Source organism: Lithobates pipiens, unplaced genomic scaffold (genome assembly GCF_037356315.1).
Source record: "Lithobates pipiens isolate NorthernLeopardFrog02 unplaced genomic scaffold, aLitPip1_a1.2 Scaffold_16, whole genome shotgun sequence".
Classification (NCBI taxonomy): domain Eukaryota; kingdom Metazoa; phylum Chordata; class Amphibia; order Anura; family Ranidae; genus Lithobates; species Lithobates pipiens.
Genome location: NW_027507748.1, coordinates 19,975,800 through 19,987,988, shown reverse-complemented (window position 1 = coordinate 19,987,988; position 12,189 = coordinate 19,975,800).

Sequence of the window (12,189 nt, the reverse complement as noted above, 5' to 3'; positions counted from 1 at the left end):
GGAGAGTAGTATATGTGACAGGTGATGGTGGTGGAAGATCTGCTCTTTGTTGTTCACCAAGCATAGGACATGCACAACTTTGATTGGACACATATTAGATATTTTGTGTACTTTAAACACATTTTTACACAATACACATATTATTGTGTTTGGTGACACTGGTTGATGCACTTTTAGCATTTGCACTTTAAATCAACATTTTCTTTTTAAAGTTTTTTGAAAGACCGCGGTTCAAATTATTTATCCTTTAATTGATTTTCTCTCCACTTACTCTTATTTACAGGCTGCTCTTATCGTTATATTATTGAATATTTGGTTTGTCATTTGCGCAGGTTGGTGGTGATTTATTATTTTCACACACGTCTGTATTTCATGTTTGCCTCCATAGGAGGTGCACACCTGCAGCAATGGACATTTTTGAATACATGAGTAACAGACTGACTGATACACATGATGTTTTTCATCATCTGAGAATTTAGCACTAAAGGTTTTGGATCATAATTTTAAGTTGTTAAAAAATGTTACAGATAAAACAATTCGGGCTTGGTGGGACATTGCTACACTTGAAGAATATGTTAAATACAAAATGACACCTCCAGTGTTTACATTGGCATATCGGCCCTAATGATGGGCTTGAAGATTTCAATCTAGACATACAATGGTATAACTTTTACAATGGGAGTGAACATAAACTATTAGAACTCATTAATTCTAGAATACCAGCGAAATAAAAATTATTGGAGACAAAAATGATTGAACTTAAAAAATGAATTACACCTTTTAAGTATACTGCAGAATATAAAGAAAAAAAAAACACTCAGGTGCAAAAACATTTCGAAAAATTAGATAAAGACACCAAATTAAAGAAATTAAAGAAATGTCAGAGATCTAAAAGAGTATAAGTAAAAGAGAATGTATAAATGGCAGGAGGAATTGGTTGAAAAAGCTTTGACTCAATCTATGGATTCTTCTTCAGAAAGTTTGGAACATATTCACCCTTTGGCCATTACCGCATGTTCCACATCGGGTGGGGGATGATTGGGGTGACCGCCCGGCCCCTCCATTCGGGGTAACAGGAATAATCGGTGAGGTGTTGGGGAAAAGGGAGCGATGGAATACTCCAGTGCCCCATCTTACCCCACTCCCAATAGCTACCACTATGGAAATAACGATTGTGTGGCTTATGAAGTTCCCATACAAATTTGTTTTCAGCCCCTATACCAAGATGAGGACTCTCAGAGAGGCCATCAGCCCTATAGGGGTTTTCAGAGGAGGGGGCATGGAGATCCACTTAAAAGGGGAGGTTGGAACCCAAACAGGGGATATTCTGGTCAGAGAGGGAAATGGAGGGGAAGAGGGAGGGATGGTCCACCCAATCCACCTTGGTACAATCAATACCAGGGATCCCATTATGACCAGCAGTTGGCTCCACATTGGCAACAATGGGAGGCACCTATCTGGCAACAACAAGGAGCACAAAGAAACAACACAGTGGAAAAAGAGAAAAAAGGAAGAATAAAAAGAAATAAAGAGTAGCCACGCAACACCACATAACTTCCGGTCTGGCGAGCTGAGTGGAACACAGCTTGGAACGCATGCTGTTTTCCTGCCCGTTCCTTCGCTCGTTCCCCGGCTTGGTTCTTGTACACAGACCGTGGATGAATGCTACTGTTCCCGAAGTGCCAACAGATGGTGGCCCTCTCCAGGGTGTCAGCTTTGGGATTTTTTACTGTGACGCCTGTGGATGGGCAATTTATACTGATGACCCCCGTTGTATGCATCTGATCACCCTGAGGGGTTTGTGCAGTCTCTAGCACGTTTTTTATATATATTATATATATATATATATATATATAATTTTTATTTTTATATCTATTTTTATTTTTATCTCTATTTTCAATTAATCTCTGTGATGTAGTTTAATCTCAGCCCGGGACTGAACCTGAGATATACATTTGTATGACATGTATTCCCCTTCCTGTGGGACTATGGTCTTGTAAGATTTAAAAGTTTTTTATATATTTTTGTAATTTATTATACATTTTTCACCGGATTCCGGTCTGCAAATAAATAAAGCCTATTTTTGAACATAAGTTTTTGTGACCTGGAGTTACTACACTATGAGACCTTTTTCATTTCCCTGAGGACATACTGACCCATAATCACTGGTCCTACTGGAACCCTTGTGCATCAAAGGAAGAAGACAAAGGGTGGACGTTTTCTCTGTGCTGACCAATTTCTGCACCTTGAGACAGACACGCTTTCTTGCCCCTTGTCGGCATAGGGATCCAGTGAGTGGGGACCTGAGGGGGTGAGCACGGAAGTCACCGAATTACTTGTTTGAGCACCAGTCACTTTAAAGTTTCACTTGTTTGAAGACTTAGAGCAGCCGTCATTAAATGGCGGCCCGCGGTCCGAGTCCGGACCGAGCGGGGCTTCTGCCCGGACCGCTATGCCGCCTGTGTAGTGAATTACAGCAATCACTGGTTTGCTGGGACCGCGGGTTTCCCTAGCAACCAATGACGCTGTGCGCATGCGCCCGCCCCCTGCTCCTGGCCGCGTCTCTCGGAGCTGTGTTTTACTCACGCTCACAGGCAGTAGGGGGTGTGACGTCACGTGCGCGCCCCGCCCCCCATGCTGCCCGCGTTTCCCGATTCCCGGGTCCTGGCTCTCCTTGAGGCAGCTTCAGTTGTGCCCTTCCTCCTGCAGTTGAGGTATGTGGGCACATTAGTTTTCATGCACACTGTTGGGCATATTGTAAGGGGCACACTGATAGGTATATTTGTAATTTGCACAATGCTGGGCTTTTTTTGTAAGGGGCACGCTGATGGGTATATTTTTTATATGCACACTGATTTGCATGTTTTGTTAAGGTGCACCTTAACAAAATATGCCCATCAGTGTGCACTTAAAAAATATACCCATCAGCATGCCCCTTAAAATAAAATGTGTCCATCAGAGTGTCCTTTAGCATAAAATAAGGGTCACGCTGATGGGCACCTTTTGTGTTAAGGGGTACTCTGATGGACAAATTTAATTTTACGGGGCACGCTGATGGGTATATTTTTAATGTGCACATCGATGGGCATATTTTGTTAAGGGGCACGCTGATGGGCACAACAAAATATGGGCTGATGGGCTGATGGGCCCTACATGATTGGCTGATGGGCTGAATACGCTGATGGGCTGATGGGCCCTACAAAATATGGCCATTGATGTGCACATTAAAAATATACCCACCAGCATACCGCTTAAAATAAAATTTGTCCATCAGAGTACCTCCTAACATAATAGGCGCCCATCAGTGTGACCTTATTTCATGTTAAGGGGCACTCTGATGGGCATATTTTATTTTATATTAAAAGGGGCACTCTGATGGGCAAATTTTAAGTTAAGGGGCACATTTTGTTGTCCATCAGAGTGCCCCTTAATATAAAATGTGCCTATCAGCATGACCCTTATTTTATGTTAAGGGGCACCCTGATGTGCACATATTATGTTAAGGGGGACTCTGATGGGTACATCTTATGTAAGGGGACACTGACAGGAATGTCAGTGATGTAAATGGACACTGTGATGGGGACACCTGATGTAAAGGGGCACACTCATGGGCACATTTTATTTTAAGAGCAACACTGATGGGTACATTTTATATTAAAGGGGCACTTTGATGGGCAAATTTTAAGTTAAGGGGCACATTTTGTTGTGTCCATCAGAGTGCCCCTTAATATAAAATGTGCCCATCAGCGTGACCCTTAACATAAAATTTACCCATCAGCGTGACCCTTATTTTATGTTAAGGGGCACCCTGATGGGAACATCTGATGTATGGGGACACTCTGACAGGAAGGTCTGATGTAAAGGGGCACTGTGATGGGGACACCCGATGTAAAGGGGCACTGTGATGGGGACACCCGATGTAAAAGGGCACTGTGATGGGGACACCCGGTGTAAAGGGGCACTGTGATGGGACACCCGGTGTAAAGGGACACTGTGATGGGGACACCCGATGTAAAGGGACACTGTGATGGGGACACCCGGTGTAAAGGGACACTGTGATGGGGACACCCGATGTAAAGGGACACTGTGATGGGGACACCCGATGTAAAGGGACACTGTGATGGGGACACCCGATGTAAAGGGACACTGTGATGGGGGCGCTCGATGTAAAGGGACACTGTGATGGGGACACCCGATGTAAAGAGCAAATGTAAAGCTATCCTAGTTCCAACTGTCCACATGTTTAATATTGTAACTGAAACTTGACAATAAATATTGTTGAAATGCTAAGGAAATTGTACATTTCTCATGTTTTTGATAGATATACAGTGACTACAATCTTTCTGAGTCATAGCACAGACTTGAGATTCGGACCTCGGCCCAAAGAAAATTTTGGCGACCGGACCTCCTTGAATTTTAATTCATTACCCCTGACTTAGAGTATATATAACTACCTCCTGTTAACTACTTGAAGTGGACTTCATTTTTTAAGGACGTTTATGTTAGCTACAGCACATGTAGTGGTCTTTTTTGAGGTTATTGTTTTTTGCACTTTTTTGCACTAACTTGCATTTTTTGCATTTTTTGCACTTTTTGCATTTTTTGCACCTGTGATTTTCCACATACTTACTACTTTTTCATTTATTAATTTTTATCCACATTATTAATCCACTCTGGTTTTTGGCTTTGTATATGTACAATTATTTTTTATATATTTTTTATGTATTTGCTTAGTATCATTTTTATCATGCATACGTTAATACTGGTGATATATGTTGCATAGCACATACTCTAGCCATGACTTCTCTGGTCACATTTGAGGTACATATTATATATATTTTCAGCTACGACTTTATTGCACTATATTTGAACTTATTTTGGCTGTATCCTGTATATTTGGAATTTTTCCCTCAGTGTACTACTAACAGTGATGTAGATACGCCATAAATTGCATTACTGTTTAGAAAACTTATGTTAATGGAATGTAGATTTTCCATCTAGTTGGCCTAGTGTTTCCCAGTAGGATAGGGTCGGCCACCATCAATACTGGGGTAATGTTGATAAGTGTCATTCTTTGGTAGACTCTTACTTATCAGATACTTATATTTTGTATTTACAATTTTTCCTGCAATTTTCTTGTTTTTTGATTACCTCTTTTACTGTTGGTGTTTAGGGTTACTTCTGGTCCCTTTGTAATATATTAATAATTAGGAGATAACACTAACTTAGATTTCTCTAGTCATCTAGGATAGATTCACCTAGAAATATATCTATTACAGGTAGCGCCTGGGTCCCTCAATATATATTTTTATATATATTTTTATAGCAATCACAGCTCACAGCTGAGGTATAGGAACAGGAGGGAGCACCTTATTTAGTTTTTTACATTTATCACCATAGCGCGGTTTGGCTTTTTTTAAATTAATTTTACATTGTCAAAATTGCTGCCCAACTGGCCCAGGTTTATCCATCGACGTGCACCTAATTTAAGGAATAGACTGGCTCCTAATGTATTAAACCCTCCAAAGAAAGTTGGTACGTTCTTGGATGTAACAGGGTTTTACTACTGGAAAAATATAAAGCATGTAAATTGACGAGGAATAATGCTAGATAAGTTTTGAATTTTACGTCATTCAGCACAGGAACTGAATACAAAATTTAGAAATTCATTACATGCAAATCGACCCATGTAACCTATCTTATTATTTTCCCATGCAAGCTGCAATACGTACTGAAAGAAATTTATGTACCCGCATCAATCAACATCTAAACAATATTAAAAATGCGTTCCCAAAATATAGCCTTTCCAACTACTTCAGGACACGTCATAATAAGGACCCTAGCGTGACAAGATTTTTGGTATTGACAAAAGAGACACAGATTGGACGGGAGGAAATATGACCCAGAAAATATCAAAAAATTAAACCAAATGGATCTATAAATTAAACACACTCACGCCTGCGGGAATTAATGTAGATATAGACCTACATTGATATTTATCTAATCATTAGAAATCTGTGTTTGTGGAAGAATATATTGTAAAAGGTAAATCCATTCTACTTAAATCCATCCTCTTTTTTTCGCCACTAGATGACTGTATTGGTAAAAGGTTTTTATTCTATAATACTCACGTACATCTCTTTCTTTGATTGCAGTATCCATAGGTAAAATATAAGATCTATATTTTGTTAACTTTTTATAAATTAAAATGTAATTAATTTACCTGATTTAAATTTGTTTTTGTTGTCTTCTATACTTGTGGTATGATACATGAGTTTTTATTGTATATTATGCAAGGATTGAACTAGATTGGATATACTTAGTTGGCGGACTTATATAAATATGGAAGCGGCGTATCCAAACACATGATCCCTGTTGATGGCAGAATGTGCTGACGAAATGCGTAGGGAAGCTTGGCCATGATATGTCACTTTCGCCATTTGCAATGCAGCTGGAACGCTAACGGCGTGTCCCACACATGGATGTTTAAGCTGCTATGGACATTTGTTTTTAATTAATTTTAAATTATTTTTTTGAATGAATTTCAATATACTTAACCATTGAAGCCCTTTCTCCTCTTTGCTTTTTTTCTCTTATCCCTGGATACCTTTTTGGATTGAAGCTGTGGACATGAAAATTTCCACATTGGGATTTCCTATATGTATTTAGGATTACCTGTAATGGGTTTCATGGGATCCTGATTGAATATTCATTTGGACTGGTGTTGTGGCTGTGAGGATTTTCCATTGGCATTATTCACAGTTGTTTATGACTAACAGGTGTTTATGACAGGTGTTTATGACTAGCTGTAGTGGGTGTCATTGGATTCTGGAGAGTAGTATATGTGACAGGTGATGGTGGTGGAAGATCTACTCTTTGTTGTTCACCAAGCACAGGGCATGCACAACTTTGATTGGACACATATTAGATATTTTGTGTACTTTAAACATATCTTTACACAATACACATATTATTTTGTTTGGTGACACTGGTTGATGCACTTTTTTTGAGTTTTTTGAGAGTTTGCGGTTCAAATTATTTATCCTTTAATTGATTTTCTCTCCACTTACTCTTATTTATGGGCTGCTCTTATTGTTATATTATTGAATATTTGGTTTGTCATTTGCGCAGGTTGGTGGTGATTTATTACTTCCACACAGATATCTGTATTTCATGTTTGCCTCCACAGGAGGTGCACACCTGCAGCAAGGGACATTTTTGAATACATGAGTAACAGACTGACTGATACACATGATGTTTTTTCATCATCTGAGAATTTAGCACTAGAGGTTTTGGATCATAATTTTATGTTGTTAAAAAATGTTACAGATAAAGCAATTTGGGCTTTGTGGGACATTGCTACACTTGAAGAATATGTTAAATACAAAATGACACCTCGAGTGTTTACATTGGCATATCGGCCCTAATGATGGGCTTGAAGATTTCAATCTAGACATACAATGGTATAACTTTTACAATGGAAGTGAACATAAACTATTAGAACTCATTATTTCTAGAATACCAGCGAAATAAAAATTATTGGAGACAAAAATGATTGAACTTAAAAAATGAATTACACCTTTTAAGTATACTGCAGAATATAAAGAAAAAAAAAACACTCAGGTGCAAAAACATTTCGAAAAATTAGATAAAGACACCAAATTAAAGAAATTAAAGAAATGTCAGAGATCTAAAAGAGTATAAGTAAAAGAGAATGTATAAATGGCAGGAGGAATTGGTTGACATAGCTTTGACTCAATCTATGGATTCTTCTTCAGAAAGTTTGGAACATATTCACCCTTTGGCCATTACCGCATGTTCCACCTCGGGTGGGGGATGACTGGAGTGACTGCCCGCCTCCTCCACTCGGGGTAACAGGAATAATCAGTGAGGTGTTGGGGAAAGGGGAGCAATGGCAAACTCCAGTGCCCCATCTTACCCCACTCCCCATAGCATGGAAATAATGATTATGTGGCTTATGAAGTTCCCATACAAATTTGTTTTCAGCCCCTATACCAAGATGAGGACTCTCAGAGAGGCCATCAGCCCTATAGGGGTTTTCAGAGGAGGGGGCATGGAGATCCACTTAAAAAGGGAGGTTGGAACCCAAACAGGGGATATTCTGGTCAGAGAGGGAAATGGAGGGGAAGAGGGAGGGATGGTCCACCCAATCCACCTTGGTACAATCAATACCAGGGATCCCATTATGGCCAGCAGTTGGCTCCACATTGGCAACAATGGGAGGCACCTATCTGGCAACAACAAGGAGCACAACGAAACAACACAGTGGAAAGAGAGAAAGAAGGAAGAATAAAAAGAAAGAAAGAGTAGTGGGAAAAGGGGTTTTCCTTTTGATCGATGAGGGTTCTTGAGTTAGGTCTAAAATATGCCCCAGATAGGGGACTGAATGAAATTGAGGCTTTTATTGATACAGAAAAAAATTGTTAGTTAATTAAACATTAATAGGAGTTTTGCCCAAAAAGCCCGTTATAGATATTCAAACCACGGAACATGAATACCAGGACAGCGAGTTGAGAAATTGATCAGTGTTTAATCCTTAAGTCATCTAATCATTTCCTGGGGACTTTTAAGTATGGTTGAGCAAGACATTAGAGTCATAAACACTAAAAGGTGAAATAGGAAAGGCAACATCCAAAAAGGAATAGAGGCATTAGAAAAAATAATAAAATATAGTCATTTGTCTGGCAAATAAAGGTGGGGTTATTGTGGTTTTAAAAAAAAGAGGATTATATTAGAGAACTAATAGGTTGGTAGGTGACACCAATACCTGTAAGAAAATTAAAGGTGACCCACTAAAAAACTTAAAACCTCCTTAAAATACATTGTACAAAAGGCTAAAGAAATAGAGATTGTGACTAAAAAAGAGGCTAGATACCTCATTCCTGATGCTCCAAAGCTTCTTGTTATCTATCAATTGCTGAAAATACATAAAATTCTGAATTCCCACCGGTAAGAACAATTATCAGTGGTATAAATTCCATCATTTCTACAATAGGCAAATATGTTGATTATTTTTTAACAGTCCATTGTTCAAACATAACCCTCCTACCTGAGAGAGAATCTGCTCAAAGACATACCAATACATGATAGCACATTAATTGTGACCATTGATGTTGAATCAATTTATACTAATCTTATACAACAGGACATCTTATTAACTACTAAAAGAGCCCTAGATTCCAAGTCTGCCCCCAAAAGGGAAGAGAAGCAGTTCTTATTTGAGGCATTGGAGCTAGCAATGTCTAATAACTATTTTTGGCATGAGGGATATGCTTTAAACAGGTTAAGGGGGTGGCTATGGGAGCCTGATATGCTCCCAGTGTAGCAAATATATTAATGAGTCAATGGGAAGAGCATAGCATATTTGGGGTTCCCACAACTGAAATTTGTTTTATACAAACAGCACATTAATGATATTGTTATCCTTTGGAATGGTACAGTGGAGGCACTGGAAACATTTTTGAGTAACATCAATAATAATTGTTAAGGATTAAAATTCATAGGAAACTGGGATTTGTGTGAAATTAGTTTCCTTGATTTGGTCTTGGTAAAAGCAAATGGGCGCATTCAAACCAAGATTTTTTTCAAGGGCACTGATAGAAATAGTTATATCCCCATGGCTAGCTGACACCATCCCAGGTGGTTTGGCTGGGTTCCAAAGGGTCAACTTAATGGAATCAGGCATAATTGTGACAATATGTTGGATTATTTACATCAGTCAGAGATTGTGGTTAATAAATTCAAAGAAAAAGGATATCAAGATCAGGACCTTAGGTCTATTCAATCACAGATTATGGAGATGGATAGAAAATTACTTTTGGAGGACAAACCCAAAAATAAATCAGACTTAGATTTTATAGCCTTTTTGACAAATTTTAGAAGAGATTACAAAAGTTTAGAGAAGATAGTTGTGAAATATTGGCCATTACTGTTGAGAGACAGGACGTTGTCAAAATTGCTGCCCAACCGCCCCAGGTTTATCTATCGACGTGCACCTAATTTAAGGAATAGACTAGCTCCTAATGTATTAAACCCTCCAAAGAAAGTCGGTACATTCTTGGATGTAACAGGGTTTTACTACTGGAAAAAATGTAAAGCATGTAAATTGACAAGGAATAATGCTAGAAAGGTATTGAATTTTACGTCATTCAGAACAGGGACTGAATACAGAATTGAGACATTCATTACATGCAAATCGACCCATGTAACCTATCTTAGTTTTTGCCCATGCGAGCTGCAATACGTACGATGTACTGAAAGAAATGTATGTACCCACATCAATGAACATCTAAACATCTAAACAATATTAAAAATGGGTTTCCAAAACATAGCCTTTCCAACCACTTCAGGACACATCATAATAAGGACCCTAGCGTGAAAATTTTTTTGGGGATTGACAAAATAGATACAGATTGAAGGGTAGGAAATATGACCCAGAAAATATCAAAAAAGGAAATCAAAAGGATCTATGAATTAAACACACGCACGCCTGCGGGAATTAATGTAGATTTAGACCTAAATTTTATTTATCTAATCATTAGAAAACTGTGTTTGTGGAACAATATATTGTAAAAGGTAAATCCATTCTACTTGAATCAATACTCTTTTTTTCGCCACTAGATGACTGTATTGGTAAAAGGTTTTTCTTTTATAATACTCACATACATCTGTTTCTTTTTTACCACAAGATGGCAGTATCCATAGATAAAATATAAGATATATATATATTTTTTTACTTTTTATAAATTAAAATTTAATTAATTTACCTGATTTAAATTTGTTTTTGTTGTCTTCTATACTTGTATGATACATGCGTTTTTATTGTATATTATGCAAGGATTGAACTAGATTGGATATCCTTATTTGGCAGACTTTTATAAATATGGAAGCGATGTATGAGATCACATGTGCCCTGATGACGGCAGAATGTGCTGACAAAATGCGTAGCATAGCTTGAGCATGATACGTCACTTCTGCCATTTGCAATGCAGCTGGAACGCTAACAGCATATCCAACACATGGATGTTTAAGCTGCTATGGAGATTTGTTTTTAATTCATCTTTAACTAATTCTTTGAATGAATTTCAATATACTTCACCATGGAAGCAATTTTTTTTCTTTTTTTTTCCTCTTACCCTTGGATACCTGTTTGGATTGAAGCTGTGGACATGACAATTTCCCCATTGGGATTTCCTATAAGCATTTATGATTACCTGTAATGGGTTTCAGGGGATCCTGATTGAATAACCATTTGGACTGGTGCTGTGGCTGTGAGGATTTTCCATTGGCATTATTCACAGGTGTTTATGACTAGCTGTAGTGGGTGTCATGGGATTCTGCTGAGTAGTATGTGTGACAGGTGATGGTGGTGGAATATCTACTCTTTGTTGTTCACCAAGAACAGAACATGCACAACTTTGTTCGGACACTTATTAGATATTTTCCATATTTTACCCACAATTTTACACAATACACATGGTGTTTGCTGACACTGGTAGAAGCACTTTTAGCATTTGCACTTTAAATCAAAATTTTCTTTTAAAAGTTTTTGAGAGAGCACAGTTCAAATTAATTCAGTTTTATTTGATTTTCTCTCAACTTATTTTAATTTATGAGCTTCTCTTATTGTTAGAGAGGGAAATGGAGGGGAAGAGGGAGGGATGTTCCACCCAATCCACCTTGGTACAATCAATACCAGGGAACCCATTATGGCCAGGAGGCGGCTCCACATTGGCAACAATGGGAGGCACCTATCTAGCAACAACAAGGAGCACAAAGAAACAACACAGTGGAAAGAGAGAAAGAAGGAAGAATAAAAAGAAAGAGAGAGTAGTGTTAAAAAGGTGTTTTCAATTTGAGTGATGAGAGTTCTGGATTTAGGTGTAATTATGTAATTATCCATCTCCATAGATTTCATAGCCTTTTTGACTAATTTTAGCCGAGATTAGAAACGTTTAGAGAAGATAGTTATGAAATATTGGCCATTACTGTTGAGAGACAGGACATTGTGAAAATTGCTGCCCAACCGCCCCAGGTTTATCTATTGACGTGCACATAATTTAAGGAATAGACTAGCTCCTAATGTATTGAACCCTCCAAAGAAAGTCGGTACGTTCTTGGATGTAACAGGGTTTTACTACTGGAAAAAATGTAAAGCATGTAAATTGA